The sequence below is a fragment of the Hemitrygon akajei genome, chromosome 10 (genome assembly GCF_048418815.1).
Source record: "Hemitrygon akajei chromosome 10, sHemAka1.3, whole genome shotgun sequence".
Lineage (NCBI taxonomy): Eukaryota > Metazoa > Chordata > Chondrichthyes > Myliobatiformes > Dasyatidae > Hemitrygon > Hemitrygon akajei.
Window position 1 is genome coordinate 48,126,136 of NC_133133.1, and position 14,509 is coordinate 48,140,644.

Consider the following 14,509-nt stretch of genomic DNA (forward strand, 5'->3'; position numbering starts at 1 on the left):
GGTCTTAGTCACTCTTTCCACCCATCATCTCTTCTGAAGATCACATCTTATTTAGAAGCTTTAATCCTGTAATTTAAATTATTCTACAGTAATGCAAAAACCCCTACAGATGCTGTGTGGAGTTTTGGGTTTTCAAATCTTCCAATAGTGAGTTGGAAAATGAAGAAAAGAAGAACAAACAAGCTGAGACAATGTCACAGATGGATAAGTGATATAAGATGAACAATCATGTACTTGTAGTTGTAGGATTCAATATTGAGTTCAGAAGGTGGCAAAACCCATCTTTAGTCTGAGCATTTTGCAGCCTTCTAGGCTCAGTATTGAATATTCAACTTCAGGCAACTTAATTCCTTGGTCTGCATCAAACATCCAATTATGACATTGGTTCAAATTGTGTGTTTTTCTCCTTTTCTTTTTCCTCTGAGATTTGAGAACATGCTAAGGCAAACTTGTTCGGCATGTAATACTCCTTCGCATTTTGCAACTCTGACATTCTTTTGACTATGTTATTTTGCCTATGTTGTCATGCTGTAATATCTCCCATTCACACATTAATCAGGAATCGCTGAAAGGTCTTGGCCCAATACATTGACTCTTTACTCTTTTCCATAGATGCTGTCTGGCCTGCTGAGTACCTTGAGCATTTTGTGTGTGTTTATCTGACCAGAAATATCGTCACCCTCCCCCAACTTCCCTTTAGCTTTACAGGCTTCTTTCCTCTCTGACAATGGATGTTCAAACTGAAGAGCAAACTCTGCTTCTCTCTCTTCAAACATGACTTGTCTTGCTGAGAGTTTCGTGTTTTCTGTTTTTATTTAACTGCCTTTTCTTCAACCTTAATTCTCCTCTCATACACCTTCCTTTCGTTCTCTCTTCTACCAATCCTTACTCACCCTCATTTACATTGCTTTTTTAAACCCCTTTGCCTTTAATTTATCCATATTCTGATTAAAAAAAAAGATTAAATGATGAATCTGTTTCTGCTTCCTGTAACACTGTTGGTCAGGTTCGTGGATTGGAAAGGCTAAGAAGGTTATAGGCCGAATGTTGACCAATGGGACTAGCTTGGATGGGACATCTTGGTTGGCATGGGCCAGTTGGGCCGAAGGGCCTGGTTCCATCTTTTATGACTCCACAGTCGCATTAGGACACTGATACTGTCTAAACAGTTGAGGTTAGATATATCATTGGTTGATAGGAACTTATATTAAATGAGTTTGGCTATGTTCTTAATGGTCATGAACTTGAAAATAATTATACATTAATTAGTGTTAAATTGGTAATTTTATTGCCAGAATCCCCAAGGGATGCTAATGTATGACATAAAAATTCACAAAGGGTAATTGCGAAGATGAAAGTAATTACACAGAAACTGGAACACAAACAGATATCATTATTCTCTGTTTGAACCATAACATGCCTCAATAGGGACATCTTAATGATGCCATGGGATTCAGAGAATGGACAACTGTTCCATTTCATGCAGGCTCCTCATTTATTAAGCACCAGAAACATTATTTGACAATTAACTACAGTTGAGTATGACAACTACAAAATAATTTAGTGACAGCTTCTTCAATTTTAGAAATGAGAGTCACGTTAATAGAGATAGTTCATGTGAAAATATCAACAAATGACCATTCAGTAACAAAATGTTAAGTTTGTTTTCAAATTTGTTCAATGAATGCAACATTCTTTCTGTGTTGTACTGTCCCTACATAGAAATATTTAGTTTTCAAATATATTCTGGAAAAAACAGTTTGGGGCAGAGACAGTGAGAAGGTTATCTGCTTGCACTTACAACTCCAGGAGGAGGAACTTTCCAAGAGAATCCTTTGAATTGCCTCCTTATCTCTATTGCCAGTGGCCAACCCCTTTATTCTATGTCCCTCATGTCTCCACCAACCTTAGCAGGGGAAATTGTGGTCACAAGCTATTGTATCAAGCCCTCAGAGTATGATATGTTTTAATAAACTCACTTTTAATATCTCTTGATTTTGGCAGGTAGAGATTCAATTTGAGAGATCTAGAATATAAAAGCCAGGATGTAATGTTGGGGCTTTATGAGAAACTGGTACAGTCTCTTTTGGAGTATTGTGGGTAGTTTTGAGCCCCTTATCTAAGAAAGAATGTGCTGACATTGTAAAGTGTTCAGAGGAGGTTCAAGATAATATTTCTGGGAATGAAAAGGTTACCATATGAGGATCAATTGATGGCTCTTGGCCTGTACTCACTGGAATTCAGAAGAATGAGGTGGGATCTCATTGAAACCTATCAAATGTTGGAAGGCCTTGATGGAGTGTATGTGGAGAGGATGTTTTCGAGGGTGAGGGAGTTTAATTTCTGTTCCTTAGCCAATATATTCCATACTAATAATTTATTTTCAGCCCCATAACACCTCACCTTTTATAATGCATCTGCTGAATGCCCTTTGAAATTCCAAATGCATTACATTAATTTGCTTCCTTTTAGCCAGCCTGCTCAGTATCTTCTTCAGAATCCTAAACAATTTGTTAAATAATGTCCCTTTGTAGAGCCACGTTGACCCTATCTGATCACATCATGCTATTTTAAGTGTTCTGCTATGACCTTTTTCACAGAGGTTTCAGGATATTGCTCTTGCATTTTCATTTCCTCTTAGGCAGGACCATCATAGTTGCTATTTTCCATTTTTCATGAACATCATGAAACTTCATGAAAGTTGAGATAATTTTAAATAACCACAACTAATGTGTCTGTTAGGGTGTATTCTGGAGTAATGGTATGTAGCAAATACTAATTTTAACATCAGCCAGTCTTCAGACCTGAACATGGATTGTAGATTGAATTTAAAATGCAGTCCTGAACAATGGTATTTCTGGAGCTGCAGACTGGGAGTTGATAGCAAACCAGATAATGTTGATTAACATTCATTTGTGAAAGAAACCTATATGTAATTCAAGGAGGTATTGTAGATACACTGTAACTATAGAATTGTCTGGCTGTTAGCTTTGATTTTTAGTATATAAAATGTCATGTACTATTGGGTCGAGCAGGCCTCTTCTTCCAAGAGTATCTCAGTATGATGCCTTTTGCTCATTTTTGTTCAGTAAACACTTTTATATCCACTGGCTTTTATATCAGTGTCTCTACAGTAATTTTATCCACATCATGACATATTCACTACCTCTACAACCAAAATGCAAGTAGCCCGTCCTATTAGCTTGCAAAATACTATTTCTCTGGTGGCATTGCTTATCTTAAGCTCTCAGGATTCAAGATTGTTTCATGTCATTTCCTGTACAGTAGTATAGAGGAGAACAAAATATTTTTACTCCATATTTGATGCGGCACAAAAAAAACACAAGATAAAAAACATGATAATAATTCCAAAAAATACACAATAAATAGAAATACATGAGCTAGTTTAAATACGTAGATTAATTGTACAGTATGTCCATAAAGTGACGCAAGGTTACTGACAGGAAATAATAACATAGTGGTGGAGCTACTGGATGGAGGTATTAATCAGTTTTACAGTTTGACTCCTTCCTTTGTTGATCACCTTGGTCTTTTTAGGATTCTGATTCAATTTTGTATTTTTTGTACATTGGGATAATGCAAGTTAGTTGAGATAGAAATGTGAATTCCAGAACTCTGGGAATAAAATAACAGTGATGTAGGTGCAAACGCTACAAGTAATAAGGAAATTAGCCGATAGTAGTAGTAGGGATGGTATAACATGTGAATTGCAAATGGCTGCAAGTTTCTGATTGGTGTACTTTGTTCCACTGTTCACCTTGTAGAAATGAAAGTTTGCTTTTCATTTTCTTTTCATTTGTACCTGAAAGTACCTTATACTTTCCAAGATGACGGCACAACGCAGCTTGCAGCAGCCACTCCAGAGATATTTGTGAAGTGGGGTGCTGTGCACAATCATAATTGATTGAAAACGGACATGGGATCATGGAGGAACATCGGGAAATCTCCAGGAAGACCTTCTTCGTTGTTGCTGCTGCTGTGAGGTCCGGGACTCTGCTGGGAAGAACAGGCCCCCAGTCCTCAGGGTCGCGTTGCCGATGGCTGTTGGCGGGGGCATCTTAATACGCTCGGCAGAGGATGGTGCTCGGAGAAGCTGTGCCGGAGGGGATGGTCGTCAGCTCGGAGGTTCGACGGACTCGGAGTCCGCTGTGGTCAAGTTGCTTTCGGTGTGTGCTGCATCTGCGAGGCTGGGTTCGACAGAGCTTTCGGTGTGTGCTGCGTCTGCGAGGCTGAGTCAGGCGGTGCTGTGGAAGTCCATAGCGGGGGTATTCTCTTCTGCCGCTGGCATGGGATGGCGAGTCTGTCAGGACCCTGGGGACTTGTGGAAACTGTGTGGTGATTTGTTTTGAACTTATAGTCTTTTAACATCTTTGGACTATTTTTACTGTGCCCATAGTCTGTTTTTTTAAATCAATTATGCTATTGTTTGCACTGTTGTAACTATATGTTGCAACTATGTGGTTTTTGTGCAGGTCTTGTAGATTTAGTTTTTGGTCGTTTTGTCTGGTGGATTTGGAGCTCCTTTCAGGGGAACGCGCTAAGACGGTAGCGCGATATTAATACGCAGCAGCCTCTCCGGACTCTGGATTGGGGATTGCCAAACGTTATGTGGATTTTCTGGTGTAGTCTGTTTTGTCATATGCTTTTGTGATATCATTCTGGAGGAACGTTGTCTCATTTTTTAACTGCATTGCATTTGTGGTTTCTAAATGACAATAAACTGAATCTGAATCTGAAAATGCCATTAAATGCAAAGCATGAAGGTTAGCCCTTGGTAAATGTTAATAACTATCAATCATAATCCACAACCTGGAATATTAACTATTGTAAGTAAGGAAACACTCTCCTTGAAGTTGGAAATGAGTATTTCATAATGAAATGCTGTATTACAATGTTTATTTTGTTTTACTTTTTTCTCATTCACTTTTTACTTCTTTCATATCCATCCTTTCTATTTTCTTTCTGATATCAATTTTGCTATTGAATTTACCTGTTCTAATTTATTCTCCTTTACATTCATTATGTGTACTTTTCAGTTCTTCAATAATATTTTCACCTTGCTCCCAGATGTGGTTTGCTCCCTCTGTGTCTTTTTCAGGTCACAATTCCAGCAGCTTGGGTCAGATTTTATTCAAAATCAAAATGGTACAAATACAGTATATGTATCTGAGTAACATGCTGTGATTTGGTCTAACAAAGTCTGGCATATTCTTCATCAGATACATTTAGTTTACATAGCATCATTATTTAAGAAAGTGCCATTCTAATATTTATCAAAAATGGGAGTGATGATAATTGTAATAAGGTATGATTTGTGGTTGTTGGCTAGTTGGTGGTGTAGAGGCATCAGCATAGGATTTCGAGTTGGATGGTCCTGACTGAATCAGCCCAGGTCCCAACCTGGGCAGCAGCAGTATCCGCATGGAAGAAAGGCTTGGAAATCTACTTCTGTATCTTGCCAAGAAAACCTTATGGACAGCTACACTATCCATAGGGTCGCCATGAATCAACGATGACTCAGTGGAATTCAACAACAACAATTACAACAAGACCCTTAACTCTTCCATGAAGAAATCCCCTTCTGTAACTGCATCAATTTCCCATGATACTTGTATAATTCATTGCTAATGCTCAATATGCATACATTAAATATACTACTCCAGAACAATGCTATTCCATCTGCAAATCTGTCAAATTCAAAACTCTGAGTATTGTATGTTCGTTTTCCTAGTCATCACCTTTGCAAGCTAACTTTACTTTCTAATGCTAAATATACTGCTCTAGACACAGGAGATTCTGCAGATGCTGGAAATCCTGAGCAACACACATAAAATGCTGGAGGAACTCATTAACTCAGGAGGCATCTATGGAGGGGGGATAAACAGTTGACACTTTGGGCTAAGAGTTCTCATCAGGCCAAGACCTTTGTTTCTAATGTAGGATCTCAGTCCAAAACATCGACTGTTTATTCCTGTCTATGGATGCTACCTAACTTGCTGAGCTCTTCCAGCATTTTGTGCATGTAACAGTGCTCTGGATACTTTTCTTTATTCCCATTCTTTGACATTTATGTAACTCAAAATTCCACTCGCATTTTCTATTTGAAACCTCTTAAATATGATCTCAGAAATAGTTGGTACTCTAGAGTGTTTCGGTTCCCTTGAACTTCCCTTTGCTTTGCCCTCAAAATGCCTTTAAACCCCAACATCATGCCCAAGTTACTTTTTGTTCCAATACCATATTCATATTGGTGGATTCTTACACAATAAATATTACCTCTTTAATGTTTCTGTAACTGGCATGAAGGTAGAATTTGATAATTTATAAGAACATCACATTGTGTTTTATTTCCTTGTTGTTATCAAACAATATGGACTAAATGAGATCATTCATTACCCCTAGTGCCCCTGTACCAATATCATATTTAATAACATGCAAATATTGTAATAGAAAACTCCAGAATGCTTTCAAACCATTCAGTTACATTTACCTAATACATATCCTCACTTCTTAGAGATTACTTGGATGTCGTTAATACACCGAACATTCAAAAACACTCATTTTCCCACTTACCCACTTGCACGCTGAAGGATTAAGGCACACACGTGAGGCTATGGTTTGAGGTTACATGCGCAATGACTCGGCCTTTTTCTCATTTTTATGAAATAACAATATAATTAGCTACATCTGGATCCTAGATTATAGCAATAATGTGGATGATGATTAATTGGGCTGCATTCTCATTTTAAAGCATAGGCCATTGAGAGGGAAATTGCAGACAACATTATGCTGAGCTCTGGGAGGTTGGTCTTGTATATGCCAAGTAGTATATCCAGTTATAACTCTGCCTGCAATTAACTAGGCCAGGTGAAGAGGGTAAATCTCACAGACCCTCTAACCTTTGAATCCATTATCATAGGTTCAGAATGGTAATTGGGTCTCAGGAATGAATGTAGTACTCCCCCAAATCTAAACACCCATGACAGGTTTTCACTGAGAGCGAAACCAAGGCTGAGATATTGTCTATTGTAAAAGCAGTGTAGCTCTTAAATGTCTCCAACATTCAGAAACATTTTTAAATGATAAATATATGTATATAACTTAAAAAATAAAATATTTTTAAAGTGAAAAATTAATTAAATACATAGAATTATTTGTTAAGTATATAACAACATCATTAAACTAAAACAAAACAGTTAAAACATAACTTACTTTACTTTCAGCACCTTAAATTTCAGGTCCAAGATCGATCAAGGTGACAGGTTCTGCATCTTCTGTCATTCTTTAGGTCTTGCTTTTTCTATTCTAGAAATCACGTGAGGAATCCAGGATTTATTATGAGTATATTATACCAAGTACCTTTTCTATTCAGATCTGGGGCAAAGTTCAGAAAGACTTGATATACGAAGAAATTTCTGCCCTGGATCCAGTCTTGCTTCAACACTTACTGTACATTTGGAAGGACATTTTGCATACGCAAACCCTTTGGGATACAACGTGTAAAATTGAGCATGAAATGAAATGAGTGAAAATGAATTTGTAGTGTAAATACTGAGCAATGGAGAAGAATAGGGCTATGGGTCCAAAAATGGTAAAACATTAAAAAAAAATTGCAGCTCCTCTTCTGCAAAAAAAATGTACTTTGGCCATAAGAAAGGGAAGATTATAATGGTTGTAGAAAAAAAACAATTGTTTTTCTGTTCTGCAATCTTCATTTAAACCTGACTGGTGATAGAAGTAATGCCAGTCATGCAAGAGTGCGGCACAGAATTTTATTAGTGACAAGGAACCATCAGTTTGCTTGAGACTGAAAGATTACACTTAGCTTAAAGTAGCAGCTGACACTACAATATCCTTTCATTTGACCCTTCTGACCTTTGAGGTACGGCCTATGTAGATATTACTTTCTCAGGGCTAATTTTGCCAATTATCTGGTGAGGAATGGCATGTGGTGACTGGCAATATGACCCATTCCAAATACAATATCCTCATGATTAAGGACGCTTACCTTTAAGGTAAGAACTAAGCATGCCATTATTAGTTGTATTTGAAACTTATGATCAAATATGAAGTTGCAAATCACTGATTCTTGAGAATTTGGATAAAACAGGTTTTAATTTTGAAAAGAAAAATTTTAAATGTTAAGAAATCTAAACTTATATGTTTATAGAACAAGGTCTCAGCAATCGAGCAATATTTTGGTGCAACCTCCTGATTTCGTAATTTTTTCATAAAATATGTTTTTCCTGACATTACTTAGTTTTTGTCAACATAGACACAATAAAAAGCTAATTATTCCTATCTATTTAGTCTTATATAGATTTAGAGCTTTTAAGTCATTATGTCTACACTAGGTATGCATATATGCTGTTAAATGTTGAATATTCACTTTTGTTTATTATACTATTTCACGTGTACTCCTTTAAAAACTCTTACATCATACAACTTTTATCATTAGCATTAAATATACAAAATAACAATTTTGGACAAAAAACACATTTTAATTTTAAAGAGACAATTAGTTTAATAAATCAATTGTTTTGGAGGAAGAGATCGTAAGCATATTAATTTGAAACAAAGGACGTTCCATCTGACGGTGGTGGCAGTGGCCTAATTATAACAAACAATTCCAGCCTTTTCACCACTTAAGCCAATGCTTCCTTGCTTAACAACTTTATTTTACAATCTGGTACAACAAATAACAATTTGTCATGTATATTTTATCCTTCTGTAAATATTAACAACAATGATAAACAGCAAAATAAGAACTACAGTACAACTGCAATGGGAAGCATAGACATCAGAAAACAAAACCAGGAATTAAAATTCCATCCATTTCTGGGCTTGAAAATCTTCCAAAAACGTTCAGTCAGCTTTATCAGGAAGTAGACGATCAATATGCTCCTCCTCTATGAAGTCCATGACTTCAGCAGACAGGTGGTAGATCTCCCTCGTCCTGCTTGCACGACCCGGTGATGATGGCTCCATCGGTTTGACCAGAATATCTTCAACTGATATGAAGCACGTACCCTTTCCACCTGGTTTTGGATGAAAGCGTGTGTTGGGCCCATGAGGGTGGAAAAACTCCACTGGAACATCTTGACGACGAGCATCCACAGTGACAGCCTTTGACTGCAAGCCAATCTCCACAATTAATGACACCAGCAGATATATCTGTCGTAGTCCCGTCCGGACACTCCGGGGTTCCTGCTGCATTTCCTCCATCAGCATTGCCAAAGGCCCTCTGTTCTTTCCCATTGTGGTAGGGCCATCGTTCTCCTCAGCCTGTACCCTGGCATGTGTATTTTCAGAAAACTGAAATGTTGTTGGGCTGAAACACTGGCACATCTGTGGCTCACATGACAATGATCTGCAATGGAAACTGTTTCTGTAAGGTATGACATGATGGATTTTCCTCGTTGCTGGTACAGGTTTTAGTGGTTGAGAAAGGAGTGCTTCATGCGTCTGCATGTCACCTTCAGCAATATGATAGAGCTGAGTACTGCAAAGGCTTCTCCCAACCATCTCATGGAAGATTTTGCTTCCCTGTAGCATCTGCTCTGTTTTTTCTTGGTGATTCTTGTTCCTATCTTTATTATCTCTTGAAGTTTATTTTTCAAAACTTTCATCTCTCTCGAGTATCTTGCTCTTGCTTTCTTTCTTTCTTTCCCTTTCCCCTGCTTTAGACTGCTGTCTGCGAGTTGGCTCCTGTGCAGTCTGATGCAATGGATTATCTGGGGGAGTTTCTGGGCCCCTTCTCACGCTCTCTTGACTCTTGCTGTCTACGTTTCCACACCTTTCTCCTACTCCTCTTTTCCCCTTCATTCAAATTACTGATAGTTATCTTCCCATCCTCTACTCTCTTCCATCTTTGCTCTTCCTTTCTCGGGTATTCCTCCTTTCGCTCTGACTCACTATATATTTTCTCTCTCTGTTTTTTTTGGTATTCCCTGTTTCTTCCCATTTGCTCCTCCACTGAAAGCTGCTGCCTAGCCAGAACTTCCTAAAATACATAAAAGGAAGGTTAGAATTCAATGGAATTACTATGAAATTGTGCAAAATCACTATGAATTCAATTATGTTTACTTTGGTGAAATTTTCTAAAATGATTATGAAATGGTGCAACTAAATTCATTTATGGTTTTAGTCATTGGGGATACATATAGTCAGGAAATATTGTAGGCCTGTGTGTGGAAGAAATAAAAGGGAAATGATGTATATTATAAATAAAGAGGTTAATGAAACGTCACAAGCCATATTACTATTTATTGTGATCATAAATTATATTCAAGCCTCCATTGAGGATGATTTAGATGTTTTTGTCAGCACCGGCAAACTAGGTGTCACCACCGTCAGACAGAAAACCTGACGGTGTTGACGTCTGACGGTGGTGACAAAACACACATTTTTTTCACATGACATGCATGAGTTGTATACAGGAGCCATCTTGTTTTCCCTCTGTAGCGAGCTGCCTCTGGCCTCTACTTAAAATGCATAAATTTATGTTATAATTTAAAATTCTTTCTATACAAAAGCGACAGTGTTGGCACGTCATGGTTGTGACAGTAGCAACATCAATAAATGTGTTTTTTAAAAAAATTGAAAAAATAGCAAACTTGCAGGAGCTTGTTTGACCTTGTTGCATTTAGCAGATGTGGAGGGTGGAAAGGGGATCCTCAGGAATACAGTTGAACATGTGGTTGCCTGATTTTATTGCTTTTTTTATAAATATCTGACGGTGTTGACAAAAACTTGGGTGCATTTTGAGCATGATGCACCATCAACAACTCTAGGAGACTGGAAGTGAACGATAGGCTTTTATTAACAGTGAAAAGGGAGCATGACATCTCGAAGACTGAGGGAGGAGCAGTGCCTCCAATCGCCTTTATACAGGGGTCTGTGGGAGGAGCCACCGGAGCAGTCAGCAGAGGGGCGTGTCCAGACAGGTAGACATAGTTTACCACATTCACCCCTCCTTTGTTTTAAAGAGAGTCCCCACGGGGCGAAGTTTCTGACAAGTATATTTACAGGTCAAGTCTATCAGGCGGTTGAGTCCATCGCTGCGATCTACGTAGCACTGGTGGTGATTGCAATGATAAATATATGTATATAACTCAAAAAATAAAATATTTTGAAAAAATTAATTAAATACATAGAATTATTCATTAAGTATATAACAACATCATTAAACTAAAACAAAACAGTTAAAACATAACTTTACTTTCTGCACCTCAAATTTCAGGTCCAAGGTCGATCAAGGTGACAGGTTGTGCTGGCTCTGGCCTGACTTGAGGTGCCAGCCCGTTAGGCATCAGTAACCCCTCGTGTGTGCGTGGCGCCCGGTATGGGAGTGTCGTGAGGAGTCTGTGTAGGGCTTGGTGTGCGCGGTGTCTCGTGGGTATGTACATTGATGGGTACGGGGTTCATAGTCACCGTGGAGTGTTCGGGGTAGGGGTCTGGTGTTCCTGCGGGCGCCAGGTCGCGGATGGAGATCGTGTCCTCCCGCCCATCAGGTAAGACCATGTAGGCATACTGGGGGTTCCCTTGAAGTAGGTGAACCCTCTTGACCATTGGGGAGTATTTATTGCTCCTCGCATGTTTCCGGAGCAGCACTGGCCCTGGGGAAGTCAGCCAAACCGGTAGGGTGGTCCTGGTGGCCGACTTCCTGGGAAAAGAAAAGAGTCACTCATGAGGGGTGGCATTGGTGGATGTGCATAACAGGGAGCAGATGGAGTGGAGTGCCTCGGGGAGGACCTGCTGCCATCGAGAGACCAGCAATCCCTTTGACCTAAGGGCTAAGAGTGTAGCCTTCCACACTGTGGCATTCTTCCTCTCCACCTGTCCATTCCCCCGGGGATTATAGCTCGTGGTCCTACTAGTAGCAATAACCCTAGCCAGCAGGTACTGGTGCAGCTCGTCACTCATAAAGGAGCACACTCTGTCACTGTGGATATAGCAGGGATATACTCGCTCGTGGTTTAGACTTACAGGCCTTGGCGAAGTGGCCTTTCTTTCCACAGCTGGAGCAGGTAGCTTCCCGGCCCGGCAGCGCTTTCGGGGGTTCTTCTCGAGTCCGCAGAAGTAACACTTCTTGGACTTGCGACTGGCAGCAGCCATGGCCGATTTGCCGGCAGGTTGCAGGGACTTCACGGACTCACGACTGGCAGCAGCCGTGGTCGACTCACCAACGGGTTGCGGGGTCTGCAGCATCCATGAGGCCGGCGTGAAATTGTGTGCCTGGAGAGTATCAGCATTGTTGTGCAGAGCGGCCTCCACTGTGTTGGCCAGCTTAATCGCCGAACGTAAGGTAAGATCGACGTGTTCCAGCAGCCGCTGGTGCACGTACACTGACCTGGTCCCCGTGACAAAGGCGTCTCTTACCATGAGCTCTGCATGCTGTTCTGCCGTCAGCCCCTGCAGTCGCAGGCCCGCACAAGTGTCTGTGGGGCCCGGACAAACTCAGCGCTCGACTCTCCTGCCCACTGCTGCCTTGTCGCTAAGCAATGTCTTGCGTAGACGGTGTTCACCGGCCACAGGTACTGTCTTTTGAGGGCGTCCATTGCGCCCTGGTAGCTCGGTTGGTCCCTGATCATGGAGTAGACTCGAGGACTGACCCTGGAGAGGGGAGCTCTGTGCATCGTGGCAGGTTCGGTTACATGAATCTCCTCCAGGTACGATTCGAAGCATGCTAGCCAGAGTTTGAAGGCATTGCCGGCTTCCTGGGATTGAGGGTCCAGATCCAATCTGTCGGGTTGTAAAATGCTCTCCATGTTTTAAAATTGCTGCTAATAAAATTGATGCACCATCAATAACTCTAGGAGACTGGAAGTGAATGATAGACTTTTATTAACAGCGAAAAGGGAGCATGACATGTCGAAGACTGAGTGAGGAGCAGTGCCCCAATCGCCTTTATACAGGGGTCTGTGGGAGGAGCCACAGGAGCAGTCAGCAGAGGGGTGTGTCCAGACAGGTATACATAGTTTACCACAGAGCAACCACAAAATAAGAGTAAATATTGTTGAAAATTCACTGCTTTTAGTTTTAAAGAGGTTTTTCACTTTACTCTTTCATCTGGCCTATATATTATACATTTTAAATAATTTTTTCACACCTTTTTATCAAATTGAAATGATTATCTGAGGACAACTGATTTTGTGGGTACTGGGCTATCATATGATCGTATAGTTTATAAAATTAAACAAACATATGAAAAAATGTTGCATTTGTGCAAAAGACCCACAGATGATCAACCCTGATTATTTTAAATAAGAATATGTTATTCATTTTCAATGGAATTAGCACTTTTTTCAGTGGAACATGTTTTCACTGAAGTCTCAAGAATCAGTGAAATATTTAGTCTGCCCTGACCTGAACAGGCAAAAATTTATCTCTAAATATCAAGTCAGTCCTTCAATAAAACTTCATTGTTACATGGTCACATTGGATGACATGCCAAGTGGGAAGATATAAATATCAAGGTTTATCATTGCTTTCTCATTTCTTTGCTCTTTCTACATTTGGCTATTTTGGCAGCCTGAGTTGGTTATAATGTTGTTCATAGTGAAATGCCTTTCTGTAACCAAAAAGTTCTCCAGACACAGTGGGATCTCAGTCAGTTGTTCTGTTTGCTGTTTGCATTTATGCACTCTCTTTTAACGGCTTACATCTCAACAGCTATTTGACCATTAAGAATCCAAACATCTTAATCATCACTGCCTGGTAAATTGTATAGATTTGTAAATAATCATAAACTGTAAAATGAGGGAGAAGAAAAGAGATTATTAATCTCAGATACTCATTCTCTGTCTCTTTATTCTTATATTTTGTATATTTACAATGACCTTAGCACTTTCACAACTGGATGGGATATAGAATTTTGTTCAATCTCTAGGTACCTGGGCCACAACCTGTTCAATCCTCGAAGGCAGGTACAATTTGTCTTCCTGCCTTATCTCAGTCCAAAAAGTTCTGGTTAGCAAATAAGTGGTATAACATAAATAAATAGCCACTGTTTTAAATTGGGTTTAAATTTAGATGATAAACAAATTGATTTGGTTCAGTGCAAGAAATCAGAGACAAAACAAACCATATCTGTGTAATTCTTGTCTATTCTGCAGGGTAAGGGTTATTGATCATGTAATAACAGATGAGGGTTACTGACAGAGCGACACTTCAGTCGGTTTCGTCTGCATAATGATTCTGTTGCTGCAGGCACAGCAAGTTGGAATGCAATATTAAACAGACTTCAATAAAAGGCTATCTTGGTGGATAAATTGAATAATTTATCGAACAATATACAATACATTGTAAATTAAATAAGCTAACAGTTTATGATGAAGATTATTGGCACTGTTTATTTGATAATAAATATTGTGTGTCTGAAAGATGACATAATTAAACTGGGAATGAAGGTTATCAGAATATAGCCCATTTAGCAATTTTAATGCTTTTATTGAAATGGAGGCAAATATATTAAAGATATGTCAAC

The 14,509-nt window shown here is 39.4% G+C and overlaps 1 protein-coding gene across 2 annotated transcripts in view; it reads left to right on the top strand.

The window, feature by feature from the left end:
* LOC140734355 (rho GTPase-activating protein 6-like) overlaps positions 1-14,509 on the top strand; it is a 278,830-nt gene that overhangs the window by 46,920 nt on the left and 217,401 nt on the right. The gene's annotated exons all lie outside the window — the stretch shown is intronic.